The following is a 12,994-nucleotide window of genomic DNA, read 5'->3' on the forward strand; positions in this document are numbered from 1 at the left end:
AGAGGCAACAATTTGACCACACTGGGCAGGCAGGAAGGGCAGTGGCAGCACAACAGACTATGGAGGGCAGTGGAAAGGGGGGCAGGGGCAACAAACCAACAATACAGGACTGGCAAGAGAGGCTGTGGCAATATAATGGACCATTGTGGGCAGAAGGAAGAGGCAGTGGTAGTACAACCATACATGCCAACAGACCCGTTTCAGCCAGGAAACGTCCAATGTTTTTAAGCTCAAATGGGCTTTACTTGATCTGTCTCCTGTCTACAATCTCCTCTTTTTTAATGTAACTCAAAGGGGAAAATCAATACCCCAGTTTTTTTTCAAAATCTCCCTCTTACCAAGTTCAAAATGTTTGCAAGTATGGTACATTGGATCATGGTAGGCAGGAGGAATTGGGGTAGGGACATGGACTCGGATAACAGAGGACAGGAGGGACATGGAGATGTGCACCAAACTGACCCTACAGGGCAGGCATCAGGGAGTGCAGCACAACAATCCATGGAAAGCAATAGGGAGGGACAAGACCATGCACATGGACAACAGAGAACAGAGGGGAAAGAGGCAATGGTAGCTAGCTGACCATAATGGACAGACAGGAGAGAAAGCTGCAGCATAACAGACCATAAAGGGCAGGAGGGACGGATCAGGGGCATTACAATGGAACAGGCAAGCCAGGAGGGAGGGAATAGGGGTCTGCACATGGAAAAAGAGGGCTGGGGCAAGGGGGCAGGGCAGGAGCAGCAAGATGACCATGGAGGTCAGGCAGTATGGGCACTAGAAACAAGACACACCATGGAGAGCAACAATGAGACTATGATGTCATACACACAGACCATGGAGGGAAGGTGGGAGGGGCCATGGCAGCACAGAAGACCATGCATGGCAAGCAGGAGGGTTCGTGGCAGCACAATGGCTATGATGGGCAAGAAGGATGGTGCAGGGGCATGCACAAAGGACCATGGAGGATAGAAGGGAGGGTCAGGACCTGGGCACAGACAAGAGAGTTCAGGGGAAGGGGCCTCACAACAGACCGCACGGGGCAGGCAGGAGGAGCAGTTGCAGCACAACAGACGAGGGAGGGCAGAAGGGTGTGGTAGTAAAATGGACCATGGAGGACAGGAGGAAGGGGATAGGGGCATGGCATGTGGACAGGCAGGGTGGAGGTGGCAGGGACAGGTTACAGTCATCTGACAATGCTAGGCAGGGTGGAGGTAAGTGGCAGCTCAACAGAACACGCAGAGTGGATAGGAGTGGCAGGTCCATGGGATGGAGCAGGGGCATGCACAAATACATTAGATGGCAGGGTGAAGGAGAATAGGGGCAGCAAGTTAAGCACAGAGGCTAAGCAGGAGGTCAATGATGGGCCATAGAATTGGGCAATGGAGGGCAGGAGGAGTGGACTGGTTTATCATGCTAAATGGAGGGCAGTGGCAGCACATCAGACCATGCATGGCAGGAGGGAGGAGGCTAGTCCATGGATTCAGACAGCAGAGGATAGGGAGGAGGTGGATGGGGCAGCAAGCTAACTGTTCAGAGAAGGTGGGTATTAGGAACTTTATTGTTTTTAAAATGTGTGTCTGTGCGAACTACTTAAAATATGAACAAGTATGCAGCATAATCTCACTTTTATTCAGGAAGAAGAGGACGTTTGTGACTGTGACTCCGGGCTCACTTAGCAGAAACACCCCCTGACCCTCCACCCATCACAAAATGTAATGTCCGTGAAAAGGGTAGGTGGACGCAGTGTTATATAGAACATAGTCCTGAGAGCACAATTGAAAATGAAAACTAGATATAGTATATGGTATAAACTATGCACCAAAAAGTGTGATATAAGATGAACCGGGGCGTGAAATATAATATGCAATACATTGTGCGCAATGACAGATTCATTGGAGAGCGCGAGATAGCACAGGCACTAGCTCGTGCTATGCGATATGCGCCTTGGAGTGTAATATGCACAGGGCAGTGTTGTGTAACCTAACTAGTCTCTAAAGTTGTAATATAAAATATGTGCTGGGGAGTGTAACGTTGCATATGCACTGTGACAAAGATATGGATCCCAGATTGTAATATGTATGGCATAGCGCTGTGCGTTATAACATAGGCATCGAGGAAGGCACGTTAGATGGGGCAATATAACCCGTGCGAAGGCAAGTGTGGCACGACATATTCACAGGGTGGTGTTACAGTGCACATGGGCTAGAGAGTGTCATAGCATACGCACTAGCTGGTGGAATACAACACAGAGGTGTGAGGCACTCGGCGGGCACTGGTGGGTGTAACACAGCATTGGGCTCAGCCAGGAGCACACTGTGACTCTCAAGTGAGGTTCGTCTCCTTTCCAGAGAGTAAAATAAAAAGTATTACACATCCGGCGGTGGATGTGTGTTTTATTAACCGTGAGGGGGGTTTCTTGCATAGTTTGGTTGAATTTTTGTGGAATCCCCTTTGAATGGCTTGGTGTGTGTGTATATTAAATGTGCCCGTCAATAGCTACCCATGTTTGTATAAATAAACGACAAGGGTGTCTACTTGGAGAGTACCCACCGGCGGGGGCGCCGGGATTAGGCACGGTAGGGCGTCAGACATGTCAGAGCTTCACTAGCGGTGTAAATACATTCCATGTGGATTCATTCTATGCATATTTGCATTTTAATGATTATCACGCAAATCGTCATGGTGATTGGTACATACGGTTTGTCCAGCATGTCCTAAGTGTTTCTATAAATATATATTTTTTTAGAATAATAAAAAACAAAGGCCGGCCCTGGGGGATGGGTTCCCCGGGGTCATAAGTTGCCTGAGGAGGGGGGCAATGCAGCCCCCTCCTAAAGAATAAAAATTAAAAAAAGGCCTTGACCCGGAGGTTGGGGTCCCCGGGGCCGATTAAGGCCTTGGGAGGGCCACATTTTTTTTTTTAAACAAACAAATTAGGGTGCAGGCCCTGGGGGATGGGGTCCCCAGGGCCAGTAAATTAGAAAAAGAAGGGGGGCCACACAGCCCTCCTTCTTAAAAAAATAAATAAAAGACCGGCATCGCGCCGGTGGCCACGCCCCCTCCTAGCAGCACTCTGCAAATGCACCCCCTGGCCTGAGGTGACATGTGCAAACACGCCCTGTGGCACGTTTTAAGTTGGGGAAATAATTCCCTTTCAATCCTGAGGGACCCTGGGGGCCAACTAGCCCACCAGGGGCTTCCAGTAAGCGCCACTGCTCTGCGTTACAGAGAGGTGGTCTAGGCCATGCCCCTTTTTACATCTCTCTGCAACGCAGCTCTGTGGCGCTTACTGGAGGTACCTAGTGGTCTAGTTGGACCCTAGGGACGCTCAGGATTCAAATGAACTTAATCTCCCAACTTAAAGCGGCCACAGGGCATGTTTACACAGTGGGGAAGTGAGGGGACAGGGCCTGAGATGACGTGTGCAAACACACCCTGTGGCGCGTTTTAAGAGGTAGTTTTAATCACCTGCCCTATTATATACTAGGGGCTTACAGAGGAGGTCATGCTGACCACAGGGGGACCCCAACGCATAGTGTTACCTAGTGTATGTAGGTGTTTTCACTGTATTCTGAGTGTCTTTTAACATAGCACTGGCTCTAGGACTGGTTAGTCAGACTCAGTTAACACCAGTATCCGTCTGAAAAAGTTGAGGGTACAGGATGATTTTGCAACAAGGCTTCTTTCTGTTCTTCTGTTTGTTCTTTCTGCACGTTATCCTTCTTCCTGCACTTTTCTTCGTCTTTGAGGACTTCTGTTGCTTCTTTCTGCATTACTTTTTTTTCTTTCTGTGCGTTTTTTCTTCTTTCTTCACATGTCCTATCTCTGTAGCCATAGTTAGAAATTAGCATTTAAAAAACCTTTGAAATTCACTGAAAAAACCATAGGTTTCAGGCACGTTATAGTTAGGAATTAGCATTTAAAAAACCTTAGAAATTCACTGAAAAATCCATAGGTTTCAGGGGCGTTATAGTTAGCTGGACTTTTCACTCGTACAAAACCATTGAAATTCCCCCGTTATAGTTAGTTCAGCTAACTATAACTCGCGCGCCCGCAATGCACTGCTGATGACGTCACATATTACATCACTCATGACATGGTCAGTGACATCACTCATGACATCACTGATGACATCACTGATGACATCTCAAATGACATCACTGATGACATCATCCAGTGAATGTGTGTTTTTCTGAAAATTACAAATGTTTTATATATGTATATCTCAAGGTCGATGGAAGAATAAATGGGTAAATAGGTGTCTAAATGGATGATTTGTTTTTGAAAAATAGATTGTATAACTGACTGATTAAGTGTATCTTAGTGAATACATGGCTTAGTGAGTAATGTTTAAATATGTAAATATCTGTATCAGTCTCTCACTTTGTGTATAAGTGGCTGCATGGGTTGGTGAGTAGCTACATGAGTGTCTATATAGGTTATTAGTTGGTTTTTTGAGTATCAGAATGAGTGTCTGAGTGTCTGTATGGGTCGGTGGGGGTATTACGTAGTGCATAAGTGCATGAATGTGTGAATCACTGTTTGTATGTGTTGAAGACAGCATGTGTGCAGGACTGTATTGGTGGATGAGTGTGTGCATGGGTGTGTTAGTGAGTGAATGACTGTCTCAATAGGTTCTTTATGAGTAACTACATATGTTTTAAACTAGTATATGTGACTATTGGTGTATATAAGTGAGTATATGTGAGAGTGAGAGATTGAAAGAGTTCCTGTATGAATAAGTATGTGTTTATATAAGTGATTGTTTAAAAGACTAAGTATGTGTAAGTTTCTGTAGAAGTAAGTGTGGTGGTGTGTGTATAACTGTATATGCAAGTAAATGGATGTTTGATTCTTTATTAGCATGAGTGACTATGTGTGTGAGTAACTCTATGGATGAGTGGTGTTGTGTAACAGGATGTATAGGTGTATGAGTACATATGATGAGTGAGTACATGTATGAGTGACTGTATAGGACTGTTGGTGAATGAGTGGATGTGTATGTGGATCTTAGAATTACTGAATAGGTTGTTGTAACTGATATTGGTATGTCCATTGTTTTGAAAATTTTAGTTTCTATTTTTGAATGTGTGTATCAAAGGTTATATTAGGGGGAGAAGAGGTCTGCCACTCTATCACAAAGATGATGTCATCAGTGATGTCATTTGAGATGTCATCAGTGATGTCATGAGTGATGTCACTGACCATGTCATGAGTGATGTAATATGTGACATCATCAGCAGTGCATTCCGGGCGCGCGAGTTATAGTTAGCTGAACTAACTATAAAGGGGGAATTTCAATGGTTTTGTACGAGTGAAAAGTCCAGCTAACTATAACGCCCCTGAAACCTATGGTTTTTTCAGTGAATTTATATATATATATATATATATATATATTACCTACTGGCGGTCGCCAGTAGGTAGTTATAGTTAGGACCACGTTTCCATAGGAAAACCTCAACATTCTATTTTGAATAACTTTGGCGCCGGTCGACGAATCCTCGCGAATTTCTCAAAATAGGTGGGGCGCTACGCTCCGCTCCTACCCTGAAAGTCTCGGGGGGATCCGTCAAGCGAGGGCTGAGATAAAAGGGGGGTCCCAAAACGCGTTTTTCCCATGCATTTTTCCATAGGACCTTTAGAACGAGCTACAGCCCGAACGGCTGAACAGAATTACTCAAAATTTGGCAGAGAGGTAGTCCCTAGGTCAAGGAAGTGCCTTTTGTAGGTTTGGTGTAAATCTGTTCAGTAGATTCTGAGAAAATAGCCTTTAAATCAATATATATATCTGAGCCCGCTTACGGTACGCTTACCGTACGCTTACGGTAAGCGTACGGCGGCGTGCGCGAGCGCGATTCTGATTGGCTGTTAGATCTTAGTAAACATTCGAATCGGCCGAAACCAGGAAGCGGCGGCCGCCATTTTGTGTATTTCACTCTGAAAAAAAAGAGTGAAAACAAGGAAAGGGGGCAATGAGGAGAGTTACAGACCCCCTAACATTTGTAAGGGGGTCAAAGAAGGACAGAAAAGTACAAAAAAAACATTTATTGATTTTAAAAAAAATCACGGGGTACGCGTACGGTAAGCTTACGGTAAGCGTACGGTAAAAAAATAAAAATAGATAAATGAAAAGCAGATTTAAGAGTTTAGAAATTAGGGAGCTCTAAAAAGAGCTGTTGTGTTTATGAAGTCATTTTTTTAGTGGTACCTACAAGTAAGTACCGATGCAGAGTCTAAGGTTCAAGAGGAAGACTCTGTTCCCTTCATCATTGAAGTGCACACCATCTCCTCTATAAATGTCTTGCATGTCATAACGCAAGTTGTTGTGGTAAATGGCACCCATACCATAGTCACGGAGGAAAGCAGAAACAGATTTGTTGACGTGCTTTCTTGCTTTGTCAATCTGTGGACAGAAATGATTGGACCAGTTCCATTTTTGCCTTTGGCATATGTTGGAAAACACAAAGGCAGTTTTAGGGAAAAGTGTAAACAGTTGTGCAAAGGTGTCCTTCATAAGCATTTCCAGACCTACCCCAGTCAAAGTGCCTAGGTCATTGCCACCACAGTGCACTATTATGAGGTCAGGGTGTTGGATTTGAATGAAGGATTTCACCAATGGCATCAATTGGTGCCACTTTAACCCTCTCTGACCAATCCATTTAATGTCTACATTTGGCAAAGCAAGGTCTCTCACCATATCTGTTTTCTCTGCAAACTTTTCACTCCAGAAGACATAGCTGTGCCCTACAATCCACACTGTGAACATCTTTAAAGGAGAACTGGATGCACTCAGGAGGTGTCTTTCAGTAGAATGGCAATATGAAAAGAAAGACAGTTTGGAAATGGAGGCATACATATTTTTTTAAAACAAAAAGAACTGATTGGCTGTTTCATACCATTCTAGAATAAAAACTAGGCTGTATGTGAAAATTAATAGAAGCATGTTTTGTATTGGTACAAAAAAATGTGTAACCAAAGAACAGTACTATGGATTTGCTGTAAGGTTTGAAAAGTCAAGCACTCTTGCTCTGTGGAATTGAAACATTGTGTGTCGAACTTCTGACCTAACTGCACACAGCAGTGTTCCATGAGCTGTTGCTATGGTAGCAGGCAGAAGTCAAGTTGGGGGAAGGGTACTAGGCAGAAGTCAAGTTGGGGGCAGGGTACTTTTGGAAAAGGGTTGGTTTTCAACCAATAGAAATGTGTGATTACATTTGAAAAAAAGGGGGAAGCACTGAGATTTGAAACTTACATGTATATGTGTGGAAAAATAGAGGGAAAGTTTGCCATTATCTGGTTCTGCTGAGAGGAGAGAGGTGAACACAACAGAGATCCTGGCTCTGATAATCTGCTGTTTGAGTGTCACATTTCTTTCACAACTAACTAATTTTAAAGGTGAGTTTAGAGTTTGAGAGGGGATGTATGTGGTAACTTAAGAAATGAATAATAGAAATGGGAATTGTTTTTGTTGTAGTTACACATGGTGGTTTCATAATGTGACAGTGTGTAAAAGTGATTTACACTTGCCCCGAAAAAAAAAAGAGCAGTAAGTGTGCTTTCAAATTGGCAAAGAAATTTCGTTTTGGGACTAATGTGAAAACATGACTCTGTGTGCATAGAAGAATTATAGGCAGAGATTTATTGCGTCTTGCTCTGGTGATTTCACAGTTGCATTAGATGGAAAGGGGGAGCGAATTTTTGGGGGAAGAAGCAGAGTCTTAGCACACACCCATGTGCTTGCCATGTATAGACATGCACAGTATTTAGAAGCGAGTGGGGTTTTCAGGTTTAAGTCTGTAATGCAAATACATTCAGCATCACTAAGGCTGGTTGCCCTTGCTGGAGTGTAGGCAGTCACAGAGAATACACATGGTGGTGGTCTGAAAAAACAGCTTGGACATGTGCATTTAAATAAATCAAAAAAAGTGGTTTCATAATGTGTCAGTCTGTAAAAGTGATTTCCAATTGTAAAAAGTGATTTTCACTTGGCCCGAAAAAAAAAGAGCAGTAAGTGTGCAAAAATAAGGCAAAAAGATTTTTTGGTAAAAAATGTAAATATGTGTACTGTATTATAAAATGTTTAAAAAATATTAATACTTTTTTCTTTTTTTCCAGATAGATATAGAAAATTTTCGAAAACTACAAACATTTTTAAAACTATTTTTAAAAAAAAGAAATGAATAAATATTTTTTCAGTGAGTATGGTAAGTCAATAATAATAATTGTAGTCTCTCAAGGACAATGTAATGTGATAAATGATTTTTAGTGTTTTTTTTAAAAAATAAAAAAAAGTACGCGCACCGTACGCGTACGGTAAAAAAAAAAAAAAAAGGTTTTAAAAAACATATGTAAAAAAAAGATGAAAGATAAGGTTGGCTCTTAAAAGAACCGTTGTGTTCATGCAGGGACAGAGGAAAGGAAGCATGGGAAAATCATTCAAAGCTACAAATGTGCTGATCTATTTTGTTGTTCACTAGGGAAACACTGGTCTCCCTATGACAAATTAGACCTTTACAAAATGTGCAATGAATATCAACCTTCCGAAATCGAAGGTTCATTTCCAGAGGGCCAGCAAAAGGAGATTCTCCCCCCACAGATGAAGGGCTCACCTGACCTGCAGAAGAAGGAGTCAGCCCTGCAGATGATGGTCCAGGCTGAGCTGCTGTGGATGTACTGGCTCGTCTTTCTGAAGAGTTACCTCCAAAAAGATGACCATGTGTCCTTCTGTGTACATCCTGGAGGTGTCTCTTCATGGTGTGATTCCCAAAGGAATACTTCCTGTTAGGATTACCTCTAGAAAGTACACGCTTACACAGCTTGCAAGTAACTAAGGGTGCATTCACCTTTTGCTGGCCTTCTGGAAAAGTAAAATAATCCCAAACATAAGAAGGCTTTTGTTTCCTCGATCTCTGCCTCAAGACAGTGCTGCTGGTGCTAGCCTCACTCTCAGAAGAGCTCTGCTGTTCTGCCATCGTATCCCAAAGACAAACCAGCTCCTTCTCCCAAGGGAACACAAGCAGAAATGAGGGGAATGGGTGTGGTGTAGGAGAGTTCTAGAACTGAAAGTAGTTTCAACCAATCAAAAGTTGTGTTTCATGATCACATGACCTACCGTACGCTTACGGTACGCTTACGGTACGCTTACGGCAAAAAGTACGCGTGCGCATAAAAAAGACACGCGCTTGCGCGCATGCGCATAACAGTCACTCCCCGGCACTTCCGCGTAACGTGCGCGTGTGGCGTAAGCGCGCACGCGTCCCACGCGCAGTACGCGCGGCTACGCAAAGTGCGTAACTATACGCAAGCAGCGTAGATAGATTACGGACGTTGCGTAAACCGTACGCTTACCGTGAGCTTACGGTACGCGTACTATAAAAAAAAAATAAAAAAAAATCTGGTAATAAATTTTACATGTTTATTTTAAAAAATATATTAAAAAAAAATATTTAAGGATTTTAAAAATTTAAGCATAGTCTTTATAAAATGAAAGAAAATTAAATTAAAAATATGTTTGAAAAAAATGAAGAATAAAAAAAAAAATTAGCATTTAAAAAACCTTGCAAATTCACTGAAAAAACCATGGGTTACACACACGTTATAGTTAGGAATTAGCATTTAAAAAACCTTGCAAATTCACTGAAAAAACCATGGGTTTCACACACGTTATAGTTAGGAATTAGCATTTAAAAAACCTTAGAAATTCACTGAAAAAACCATAGGTTTCACACACGTTATAGTTAGGAATTAGCATTTAAAAAACCTTAGAAATTCAGTGAAAAAACCATAGGTTTCACACATGTTATAGTTAGCTGGACATTTTACTCGTAAAAAACCAATGAAATTGCCCCGTTATAGTTAGTTCAGCTAACTATAACTCACGCGCCCGCAATGCACTGCTGATGACGTCACATATTACATCACTCATGACATGGTCAGTGACATCACTCATGACATCACTGATGACATCTCAAATGACATCACTGATGACATCACTGATGACATCATCCTTGTGATAGAGTGGCAGACCTCCTCTCACCTTAATATAAGCTTTGATACACACATTCAAAAATAGAGACTAAAATTTTCAAAACAATGGACATACCAATACCAGTTACAACAACCTCTTCAGTAATTCTAAGATCCACATACACATCCACTCATTCACCAACAGTCCTATACAGTCACTCATACATGTACTCACTCATCATATGTACTCATACACCTATACATCCTGTTACATAATGCCACTCATCCATAGAGTTACTCACACACATAGTCACTCATGCTAATAAAGAATCAAACATACATTCACCTGCATATACAGTTATACACACACCACCACACTTACTTCTACGGAAACTTACACATACTTAGTCTTTTAAACAATCACTTATAGAAACACATACTTATTCATACAGGAACTCTTTCAATCTCTCCCTCTCACATATACTCACATATATACACCAATAGTCACATATACTAGTTTAAAACATATGTAGTTACTCCTGAAGACACTATTGGGACAGTCATTCACTCACTAACACACCCATACACACACTCATCCACCCATACAGTCCTGCACACATGCTGTCTTCAACACATACAAACAGTGAGTCACTCATTCATGCACCTATGCACTACGTAATACCCCCCACCGAACCATACAGACACTCAGACTGATACTCAAAAAAACAACTACTAACCTATATAGACACCCATGTAGCTACTCACCAACCCATGCAGCCACTTATACACAAAGTGAGAGATACACTTAATCAGTCAGTTACACAATCAATTTTTTAAAAACAAATCATCCATTTAGACACTTATATACCCATTTATTCTTCCATCGACCTTGAGATATACATATATAAAACATATTTAATTTTCAGAAAAACACACATTCACTGGATGATGTCATCAGTGAGGTCATCAGTGATGTCATTTGAGATGTCATCAGTGATGTCATGAGTGATGTCACTGACCATGTCATGAGTGATGTAATATGTGACGTCATCAGCAGTGCATTGCGGGCGCGTGAGTTATAGTTAGCTGAACTAACTATAACGGGGCAATTTCATTGGTTTTTTACGAGTAAAATGTCCAGCTAACTATAACATGTGTGAAACCTATGGTTTTTTCACTGAATTTCTAAGGTTTTTTAAATGCTAATTCCTAACTATAACGTGTGTGAAACCTATGGTTTTTTCAGTGAATTTCTAAGGTTTTTTAAATGCTAATTCCTAACTATAACGTGTGTGAAACCCATGGTTTTTTCAGTGAATATATATATATATATATTACTCTGTAGCTATAGCTAGGCTAGGCTAGGCTTCCCAGCTATAGGAATTCTTTGGATTTTTGCTCACTAATAACTTTGTGTCTGTTTGAGAAATCTCCACAAAACTTTCCAAACCTATAACATTTTCTACATTGGTGGATGATGCAAAGTTTCATGGGCCCTTGTCAAAGGGATTCAAAGGAAAAAGGGGGTCCCCATACACGTTTTGTTACCAATACATTTTCGATAAATTTTGTACTTGTGCGTATCGGGCAAATAGCTGAACAGATTCCCATGAGTTTCCATGAGTTTCAGGAGTAAAGTTTATGGTGTGCAGATCTTCCTTTTGGGTAGCAGAGGTAAGTATTTTTGAAGTTATAAGGCATTTAAATGTAGTGAGAGCTGTGGCCTCAGTATTTCACAAAATCCTGTGGTATTTCGAAAAAAAGTACTGTGATGTAAAGCGATGACAACGCATTATGTTATTGGCTAATTACTGCCTTTGCAAAAGGTAAAGGCATGTTGATTTTAGTATGCTATGGCTGTGTTCTGAGTTAGGGTCTTAGATATAGGTGAGTATTAGGTTTTATATTTTGTCCCTACTAATTACCATTTTATTAAAGTGTTAATAGGTAGGGAAAATTATTTAAAGTTTTCTGTATAGTTAAGAAATGTGTGTAGTGCTGCAGTACTTCCAAGGAATTACCCCAGAACTTAAAAATAATGTTAAAAATATACATGTTAAAAAATTGAAAACACACTGTACTACACTGTATTTCCCAAGTGGAGTGTATTACAGTGTATTTTCAATATTTTACATATTAAATGTATGTTTACAAACAAGTCTGCAGAGTTCTACAGTAATAACTACAAATTACTGCTGTACTTAAAAATGTTCTTAATTTACATTTGTTAGAAAATTACAAATACACTGTAATACATTACATTTCAACAATATTGTGTACTACAGTGTATGTTTAAATTATATATAACTATATACCCCGCTGCTGAAGTGCGGATCCAGCGCCGGAAACTGAAAGGCGCGATTGGAAAGGCGTGCTAGTTGCAAGGACATTAAAGAACCTTGGCACCAACCTGGCATTGTCGCAGCAACCCACTGTGGTGATGTATTGTGGTGAGGGGAACAAGGTTGCGTTACCTACTAAAGGTCGAAGATTTATGATTGAACTATAAAGACCAGCATGCACTACTTGCACACGCCCAATGGGGCGGGATATATAAATTGAATGAGACGTTAAATTACTTGTTTGCTGCCTATCCTCCTAAGAAGCCATGCCAGTGACCAAGGGCGAGGCACGCCCGAAACGCGTATGGAGATAATGGCGAAATTTTAGCTGGAAATGTAAAGTTGTCTGCCTTGCGGTCCTCGCAATAAAAAGAAGAAACAAATGCCTTGTGTGGTACCTTCAAGTGTGTGAGCACTTTTCAGTTGAACTATATATATATATATATAACTATCCAAAGTCCATTGTTTAAATGAAAAAACAACGATCCATGGCACTCAAATGCTTTTAGCAGAAGATTATTGTGGCAAATGCACGACTCGGCGTGCGTTTCGGAAACGAAGTTCCCTTGCTCATGAGTGTTGAGGTTGCAGCTATATGTGATTTAAATTAACAAACATCACCTGACATGTGGCCATGATGAACAGTGTGAATAGACTTACTGTTTTAATCAAAAGAAAAATGTTTT

The sequence above is a fragment of the Triturus cristatus genome, chromosome 6 (assembly GCF_964204655.1).
Source record: "Triturus cristatus chromosome 6, aTriCri1.1, whole genome shotgun sequence".
NCBI lineage: Eukaryota > Metazoa > Chordata > Amphibia > Caudata > Salamandridae > Triturus > Triturus cristatus.